A 10,000-nucleotide genomic window follows, 5' to 3' on the forward strand; every position below is an offset into this window, starting at 1 on the left:
TCCTCCATTAACCCTGCTCACTCCACTGTGTGTCTGTTCACGCTACGCTTACTCTCTCCACTGTTTGACAACAGCAGCCTCCCTGCATGTTTGTGCAGTGTCTACTTGCTACTTCTATCAGTCCTGTGAAAGAACGCTCAGAAGACACTGAGTCAGAAGCAGTCTGTTCCTGAAGAGTATATAAGGGGTCTGACACCCTTCAGATACAAAGACCCCCCTCAGAGACCTCTCCCGTGACTTTAGACTTAGGTCACTGAGGTTAAAGAGGTCAAGGAGGTCACATAATCCAGATTTAGCAGGAGACCAAAGTCAGCAAGGCACCGCATCTGTTGTGTGCGTTTCCAAGCTTTACAATTCTCAGTCCACATCTTAAGGCCTAGAGCACTGTTACCCAGTCACTTCCCTTTTGACATCAGCCAAGACAACTCCCTGAAACTAGTAACAAGAACGCGTTATGGCAGCAGAGGGGTGAGGAGGCAGTGTTTGGCTGCCTGCCCTTCAGAGGCAGTCGGTGCGGACGCGCACACAAGCGCGCGGGCTCCTCCGACTCACAGATTACGGCCCCTGAGCTACTTCAGGCAGAAGGTGGTTATTTCGCTGCAGCCAGTTTCTCAGCCACTGCTGGGATTTCAGCGCAGACGAGCACTTCACCTCTAGCACTGTCAGCTGGAGCTCCATCTCGGCTATACTTACAATGGCCTGTATCTATCTATCTATCTATCTATCTATCTATCTATCTATCTATCTATCTATCTATCTATCTATCTATCTATCTATCTATCTATCTATCTATCTATCTATCTATCTATCTATCTATCTATCTATCTATCTATCTATCTATCTATCTATCTATATATCTATCTATATGCTTTTAGTATATTGTTTGTATTGAAGTGATAAATATTACCATCTTAACCTCTTCAAAAAGTGCCTCATATATGCACTTAGACAGGTTTACGTTTCAATGTGTTCCCATATGATCCCATGTGAACCCATTTGACTTGCACAAGCCCATGTGACCTACTGCTGCTTGTGTGACCCCCAACAGGCTAGTTTATGGCACCATAACAAAGGGGAGTTTCACACCGGCCTGCCACACCTTCCGTCACTATACGGCCTAACCTACGCAAAAGACTTATATGCTGATTCCCTCTGCAAATATATACAGCTGCTTGAAGAAGTTCACTTGCGAGGTGACAGGCAAATACACCTGGCTGTCTGTCTTTTTTCAGTGTCACTTTCCTGATCCAACTGTTTCCTGCACAGTTCAGCCTGCTGTAAAATCGCAGAGGTCAGAGATTACGCCGCGAGGACGTAGCTGTGAGCGCCGCCCTCATCCACGCGAGCGTTCCTGTCCCCCTCTGCGAGAGGATGGGAAGCGGGCCTGACACTAAGAGCAGCCTAATAGATGCAGTCATAGCCCCATGAAGGGGAGAGAAAGGTCGCGAAGGGATGTAGCTGAGAGACAAAGAGAGAGAGAGAGGGAGAGAGAGAGGGAGCGAGAGACAAAGGACAAGAGGCAAAGAAAGAGGCTCACAAAAGGGGGCGCGAGAGCGAGAAAGACCGAGTCTGAAAAGGCCACATCGACTGTGCGAGGAGGCAGTAAAGAGGTCCTGCCGTGTCACTCTCACAGCACACGGCAGCGAGGGACCGGGGTGACAGCTTAATTATCTGTCTCCGCCAATCAGAGCGCGGCTCTGGTAACCTCTCCCAAAACATCCAGAAGGGCGGAACACGGAAGGGGCAGGCAGCTCTGATGAGAGCGCGAGAAGGGTTCCACCAATGCTTCCCGCTCCTCGCCTCTCTCGCGTTTGCTGACAAACAGTGATGAATTGGCCAATCGGAGCCCCCCGCCACCTACAGTAATTGCTCCACCTTTCGCTCTCTCTCCTCAGAGGCCTCGCTGATTGCTTTGTGCCCGAGCCGCCGCGTTCTCGGCCCTGCGAGGGGAAACCTCGGAGCCGTGACTCACACGCCGGACGGCAATAACATGAAGCCACCTCTGCTGCTGCACACGCACAAGCCGCGGCGGAGCCGTCCATTATACCCGGGCGCCACGGGCACCTGCGTCGTGCGCGCATGCATGAATACGTACATTCATAAATAAACAGCATAAGTTCCCTAGAATATATGCATAAATAATGTTAAAACCCAGATATAACGCTGACATTCTGCACTGTAAATGCACAACGTCGGTGTTGTTGTTTATGGGGTGCCGTGTATTTCTTGCTTGTTGGGAATCAGTAAACACGTGTTGGCCACAGTACAAAGAAGGTCTACTTTAGTAAAACTCTCATAAGGCCTCAGAAAAACCTCTCTTTTGGCATAGATGGCATGACAAACAAGCGAAACATGTTCTTATTTGCCAAAAAGTGGCGTTGCCCTTTAAATAGAGCAGAGAAGCAGACGAGGTTTTTCAGTGTGGGTGTGTGGGGAGCCTCCCCCATACATGAGGTGCCAACTCCCCTCTGCCCCCCTAGACCTTCTACCCAGTGCAGCCTTTTCACGGGCTCCCCACCTGCGTTGCTTGGGGTGAACCTCATCCGGATCCGGATCTAGATGCTCTGTTCGCTGCTGCCATTGTTTTGCAGTGAGAATTCTGTTGAGAAATATTTTCCAGCCGCTCATACCGGTGCCAGGGGAGCAGCGCGAAATAGCATGAGCCCTGAGTGCTGACAAACCACCAGCTCCAAGTTAAGGGCATACTTTAGAACATACTTCAGTGCATACTTCAGTGCATGTGAATACTTCAGTGCATACTTCAGTGCATACTTCAGTGCATACTTCAGTGCATGTGCATACTTCAGTGCATGTGCATACTTCAGTGCATACTTCAGTGCATACTTCAGTACATACTTCAGTGCATGTGCATACTTCAGTGCATGTGAATACATACATACATACATCAGTACATACTTCAGTGCATGTGCATACTTCAGTGCATACTTCAGTGCATACTTCAGTACATACTTCATTGCATGTGCATACTTCAGTGCATACTTCAGTACACACATCAGTGCATACTTCAGTACATACTTGTGTGTATACCAGTGGCCTAACGGTTTTGGATATTATTAAAGTTCTTTTGGAAGCTGCTGTAACTGCAAGCTTTAACACCCAAACCCTCGCAGCTTCTAGCGATGTACGTGTCAGGCATTACTCCGACGGATCTGACATGTCGACCGCTTCCCTCTCTCCCGCCCGAGCCACTGCTTTCCGACGCAAGCGCTCAGGGTGCCGCCACTGAATATATCGGGGCCCTTTGTGAGCGCCGGGATCACCACAGTGGTGCATATCCAGGCCAGAAACGAACAGCGCGGAAAAGTGCACACGTCAGAGGGAAGTCACGCTGGCGGCTATCTTTTACAGTGGGAGTAATTGTTCTCGGCGTGGGCGAGGTGGCATCGGCATGGGTGGCAGACCGATGGGCCACCCGGAGCCTGCCGCTCTCCGCTGCCGGTGCACTCGCGCAGGGCGGAGAACCCGGGAACCATTAAAAATGCATTGTGTACATGCACTGCCCTTCCCGGGGCTTCCTGCCGGCTGGCGTGCCGCAGCCTGATGTGCACGGCTGACAGCCTCATGCACCTTTAATGCGCCATTCCATAGTGAAGCAGGAGGCATTAGGGCTCCGGCAAGGCTCAGCCCGGCCGAGGGGATCCGGCAGGCTTTTACCCAAAAGCTCCCGGGAAGTGTCCCCGCTAGCTTGGGCCACGGAGCTGTCATGGTGGCAGTAACTGTGTGTGTGTGCGCATGTGTGTGTGCACGCACGCGCGTGTGTGTGTGTGTGTGTGTGTGTGTGTGCGCGTGTTGTTTAATGGGCACTGATGGGGTAAGAGAACTCTACCCTGTAATCACTTTGATGAGAGAAGGTAATTGTGATAACAGGAGAGAATTGGGCAGCATTAATCAAAGTTCCACAGTATGATGGGCTACAGAAAATGAGGAGAGGACTCAACCGGTCAGTCTGCAAACACACACACACACACACACACACACACACACACACACACACACACACACACACACACACACACACACACACACACACACTAGAGACCAACAAAAAGTCATGAACAATGAATAACCCAAATGAATCATCTATATGCTATGCACTGTTTATGCTGTACATCTTTGCCTGTATGCCAATTGAGGCCCTTTAAGCACTTTCATAAGATAAAAAATTATAAAAATAAAAAAAGGTACAGGATTTTGCTGCTCAGTTAACAGTGCACTTGCCCTTCTGCTGGTGTTAACGCTACTCTCACAGCACCTGCTGCTATCAAGCCAAAGGCAGCATGCACTCCCAGCCAAGACTCTGTAAACCACTAAAAGGCAGCAAGCTTACTTTTCACTTTGCAACAATTCATAGAGGACTATCTTTGGGCCAGTTGTACTCTGTGTGTGTGTGTGTGTGTGTGTGTGTGTGTGTGTGTGTGTGTGCGTTCGCCTGCTCTTTGGTACAAATTGATTCCTGCTCTGAAAAATACCCCCAGGTTTATGCTTTGGTTTCCAATGTGTTCTGCCTGATCTGCTGAGACAATACAATAATGAATAACACAAAAGCACTAAAGCAAGCCACCAACATGAAACAGGCGCGGCGCAGAATAGCTGCCTTACACAGCGGGATACACTGGGCTCCACCGCCAAGGCCTCAGAACACTACCAAAGCAGTGCTAGTGATCCCTTTGCACTTTGACATTATTGTGTAATTTCATATGCTAAAATATAGCGAGGGGTTCTCTAGAGTTATATGCTGAATAAAATAAAATGTGTTCTATTTCTTTGTCAACATTTTGAGTTTTAGTACGTGCTGCTGCAATATACTATACCAAAACTGTATATTTGTACGTATGTATACTAAAAAAAAAAAAAAAATCACACATTGGATCTTGTAGAAAAGATTGTTTACTGATATACTGTAAACAAAGTCTCCTCGTGGAGTCGCCCAGTGAAAGGTCCTGGCGGTGCTCCTCCTGTTCCTCCTCACATGAAGGAGCAGGTCCCGCCGCTTCTACGGCCCCCTGCGGTCCTCCTCGTGTGCTGGCCCATGCCCTGGTATATCCCCCACGCTCCTGACACTGTGCTGGGAGACCCAGCAAACCTAGCAGCGGTACGTATGGATGTGCCATGCTGGAGGAGCTGGACTGACTACTTGTGCCACCTGAACGGGACTGCGGGTACCGCCTCACGCCACCAATAGTGGCACTAGCAAAACCCAGAAGCACCGGACCGTAGAGAAGAGATAGCCTGGAAGGATAAGAAGGATAAGGATACTGTTTGTAGCCATGGACTGCAAACCCATTCCCTCTTGGTGGGGGGGGGGGGGGGGGGGGGTCTTGCTTGTTGCCTCTTGCTCCAAAGCAGGAAAATTAGATTTACGTTCTATTATGCTTCTGGACAGACTGACCTCCATACAGTTTAACTGACTTGGTGTTGTGCCGGGATGATTAAGTGTACCCTTATACATACATGTGTACATATATGTACATATATAATGTCTGTTTAATGAACCTGTGTATGTATATGTGAACCAAACGTGTTTTCTGTCTTCCCGTGTCTCTGCAGGTAAGTGACTGGCTGGTGAAGACATGAATCGTGAGGCTGGTTGCGGTTGTGTGCGCAGTCGCACCCCTGTCAAAAGGATCACCTTCACACAAACGCCACCTACGTGGTTGGTCACTCTTTTCTGTGTGTTGAAATACTGTTTTCTGGAGCAGATCCCCATCTCTCTCTCTCTTTCGCTTCCCTTCTCTATATGATTTATTAGTGTCTGCTGTGCAGTGCGCTCTAATTGGATATTATGTATGCCCTATTCAGAACACAGCCAGGGAGAATAGTATAAGCTGGCTGAATTACCCTCCCCAGAGATGCGTGCAACTCATGCCACGCGGAAGCTGTGAGGAAGCCCCTCACCCAAGCCTGTAATTGCTTCATTTTTCTTTCATATTTAGCTGCAGATTAGTTATTTCTCTCACCCTCTCACTCCTTCGGTAAGCTGGGGCAATGGGAAGCTAAAATGGACCAGTGTGAGCTTGCGGTTAACAGGGAAGAAGAGGAGAAAAGAGATCAAGAAAAAGCATGAGAGAGAGAGAGAGAGAGAGACAGAGAGAGACAGAGAGAGAGACAGAGAGAGAGAGAGAGAGAGACAGAGAGACAGAGAGAGAGAGAGAGAGACAGAGAGAGAGAGAGACAGAGAGAGAGAGAGAGAGAGACAGAGAGAGAGAGAGAGAGAGAGACAGAGAGAGAGAGAGAGAGAGAGAGAGAGCGAGAGAGAGAGAGAGAGAGAGAGAGAGAGAGCGGTTTCGTTGTCAGGTTCCCTCGGGGGAAAGCTGCGCTTTTCACTCTCCGTTATGCAGATATTATAGTTTATGTGAGCATGAAATGTCGGCACATGTGTGTGGCATGAACGTTCATTAGTATTCACTCAAGCATCCTGGTGTGTGAAATGTTTAAAGAACCGTATGTGGAACTTGACCTCTAGAGAGGTCAAACACAGTGGCAGCCTCGGCGATTGGCAGGATTATAGCACGAGATTAGATCAGCCTGTTGCATCCCGGGGCGTTCACCATATTTGGTCTCATGGTCATAACGGTTCTAGCCTGATCTGTTTGGGTTGCCGCCTTATGAATTGAATTGGGCAGAGTTTCGTCCAGAGGCCTCGCCAAACCACTGCCCCGTTTTCCTTGCTAAGCAAATGAGTTGAGCAGTAGCACGGACAGGCAGGAGGGCCCTGCACCGCGGCTTCTCTGCCGCGCGCTGACTCATTGCTCTAATTAGTAAAAAAAAGTCCAGCTCCCTGGCTCCTGAGTGGGAGGATGACCCCAGGGTCGTCGTTAGCCCCGTGGCCCTTCTTGAACGCCCACTCTCCAATCAGCGAAGTGATCCCTCGTTCACCCTCATCCGCCTGGTCCGTGCCTGCGTTAAAATAAAATACCAGCTCCTGCTTGCTGGTCCTGTTTGCAGCCGGTGGTGGGAGGTGTTTCACCGTACCGCCCGAAGCATGGTGGTACCGTTTCTAGGCCGTGTCCGGACCTGCCATGAGGAAAGATCAGGAGAAAGCGCTCTGATATCAGTGAATAAGGATGCCACGGGCCACGGTAGACAGGGCCCTTATGGCTCTGGCCTGTGCCACCTCAAGCAGCTCTGCCCAGTGCCACCTGATGTGGCGTCTGCGATCAGCCTTGCTCCTACTTAGTTGGCAGATCTGAGAGGGAAAGATGGCGTTTGGCTGTCCGTGGTGCTCCGGGGACTGTTCACTCTATCACGCTAGATGTCCTCCCCACACAGCGCATGCGGTGAGAGCTCTGAGGTGCAGAAGGAGAAGGAAAGGCTTAAAACCAAAGGCTGGGAGTTGCCTTGAGCTCTAACACAACCATGAACAGTAATTATTTGTCTCTGGCTCGTCTCCCGCAAACAGAAACTAATAACGTGCTGAGAACAACGTGAAGTCCTGTAATTCTGCATGGACTTGCTGCACAGCTGAATCTGTGTTGTAATATCCTTCAGCCAGGTTCTTTGTCATATCTTTTTTCATGATTACTAATGTATTTGCTCAGTGCGGCTATCCCATGCATCCCTGGACTAGCATACACGATGCTGCAGCACTATTGGCTCAGCTGCCTCGCTGTCTCCCCATGAACACCAGGGGCTGTTTCTGCGGGGACGAGACGGCCGATCCATCTAGCACACTCCGCGTGGGGATCGATTTGAAGCCTTCCACTGCCGATCTAGTCCAGCACACAGCACTCAGGAGAACGAGAGTGTTAATGAATTTACATAAACTCTTCTTTCCTCGCCGGTGTCTTACTGAAACACTGATATCTGCACTACAGACATTTGTTGTGGTTCACACCCAGTTTGGAACTGAGTTTCCTGCCAACAGTGAAAGCCTATTGTTATTAACCACGTGTTTAGCCACTTAGCGCTGAAAATCAGCCGTTCAGTGCCCTGCAGAAGGCGTCTTTTTTTCCCCTCTTCCACAGTAGATGTCCTCTTCAAAGTGCGCATGCACGGAACGCGGGGCCTGCGTGACCGCCACGTCCAAGCAGGATGAAAGCGAGTCAAGCGTCTATAGCTTGCCATTACTAATGGCTTGAGTCGCTTCTTTGATTATACGTGGTGCACAGCAGTCCCTCTGCGCAGCTTAATCCCTGCACTATTACTCCTGTCTCTGAATGAATCTTAATAGCCGTGTAATGAGCCTGGCGTCAGTGGGCGGAGCCTCTGCGGAGGCCCGCTTAATTCGACTTCTGCAGACTCCGAAGCGGTCACGTCATTGTGCCCGGAGAATGGATTGTCCCAGCGTCTCTGTCTTCCGAGAGGTCAGCGTTGCTAATTTGATCCGTCATCTCTTTGGTCATCCGCGTTTTCCTTTTTTTTGTCTTTGCTCTAAGCTGGAACCCCCCCCGTCTCCGTCCGCTCATCCAAGCTCGTTACGCCACAGCCAGTGAGTATTCCACACACCGGCTGGAAGAGAGTTAAGCAGGCGTGCTGATGAAGACTTGCGCGGACGTGAATAAGAATGCCCTTTTCTCCTCGATCGGGCGTGTGACCTATCACATCCCTCCTCAGGTCCCCTGGCTTCGTTCTTTCCTAATTAGTTCATGATGAAGTATTGATTTCCATTTTTATCCTTATTTATTTTGCTGTCGTCCTTTGAGATGTGACGTCAGGAGGCCAGAGAGGCGAATCGCACGGCCTCAATGCAGTGGTCGTAGGACGCTTCATGCTTGAAGCTCTTGCTTCATCACTGGTTAGCGAAATAGATTTAATTATGCAGTCGTTTTTGTAATTGCATATTTGACTGTGTACAGCTTTGAATTTCTACTTTTGATGTTGTACATCTTACTGCGTCTGTCTCTGTGGCTCGTCTGTGTCTGTAGTCGTCTGTGGCCCGTCTGTGTCTGGGACTTGTCTGTCTCTGTGGCTCGTCTGTGTCTGTGGCTGTCTGTGGCTCATCTGTGTCTGGGACTTGTCTGTCTCTGTGGCTCATCTGTGGTCATCTGTGGTTCGTCTGTGTCTGGGACTTGTCTGCATCTGTGGCTTTTCTGTGTCTGTGGCTCATAAGCACTGCCATGTTCAGGGTCATGCAGGAATGCAACCATATAGAGGCTTTTAGAGAAATAAAAGCATTCAAAGAAAGTCTTGCTCCTGAAGTGTCTCTGACTTTTGAATTCATCTTTTCTCCTTTGAATCACTGAATATATGCCTTTTAGGGGTGGGAAAAAAAACACTGAAAGGAAATGAGTCTTTACGCCAAAGTATGTCTGAACTTTTCTATCCATTTCGCCACTCATTAAATCAATGAAATAATTGTATTTTCAGTCACTGAAAGTTTCTGAATATCCATCTATTTCTGTGATGTATTTATTTGTTTGTATGTTCATTCATTTGTCTTATTTACTTAATAATTATTAATAGTTATTTACTTTTATATTCATGGATAATTCTGCAAAGATTTAGCTCCCCAACACCCCACCACTCACAGGTACAGACTCTTAGCACAGCTAAAACTATAGCAACAGATGAGGTGTTTCTATGGAAGCACAGGCTGAATGTTCCCCACTGAATGCTTGTAAACTTGATGAGGCCTTCTATTCAACAGGGCCAATTATAAAGGCTCCTTGCAGCTGACCTGGAGCACACGCAGGTGGCTTTCCTGCATAGTACCTGTTCTCTGGCTGTTCCGCTCACATTCAATCAGGGATCGTCCATTAGCTAACAAAGGCACAGAGCTGCGTTTTCTCGCCTCGCCGTCCCTGCCGCAGAAGGCCGTGCAGAGCCGGAGACGCTCGGGGCACGCGAGGCGTCCGGATGTGGGGTTTTCAAGGCAGCAGCCCAAGTGCAGGGAGCCAACCGCCGAGGCTGCTGCGCGTGCTTCGAACGCATGGTTTCACCATCTCCGAAGCCCAGGCGCCTCGCTGAGAACACTTGGCTCCTTTCTGGAGCTTGTGACCTGCCGCCGCGAACATCCGAGGTTTATCGCGAGAGTTCAGAC

At 49.3% G+C, this 10,000-nt stretch overlaps 1 protein-coding gene across 6 annotated transcripts in view; it reads left to right on the forward strand.

Moving 5' to 3' along the window:
• cadm2a (cell adhesion molecule 2a) overlaps nt 1-10,000 on the forward strand; it is a 216,308-nt gene that overhangs the window by 97,428 nt on the left and 108,880 nt on the right. Inside the window, exon 1 of one of the 6 annotated variants that reach the window (XM_081702518.1) lies at nt 5,655-5,674. The exons of the other annotated variants lie outside the window; for them this stretch is intronic. The gene's annotated coding sequence lies outside the window, so the exon portion shown is untranslated. Of the gene's footprint in view, nt 1-5,654; nt 5,675-10,000 lie in introns of those variants that run through there. 6 annotated transcript variants of the gene reach the window in all.

Source organism: Electrophorus electricus, chromosome 19 (assembly GCF_041902795.1).
Source record: "Electrophorus electricus isolate QZ-2024a chromosome 19, ASM4190279v1, whole genome shotgun sequence".
In the NCBI taxonomy this organism is placed as follows: domain Eukaryota; kingdom Metazoa; phylum Chordata; class Actinopteri; order Gymnotiformes; family Gymnotidae; genus Electrophorus; species Electrophorus electricus.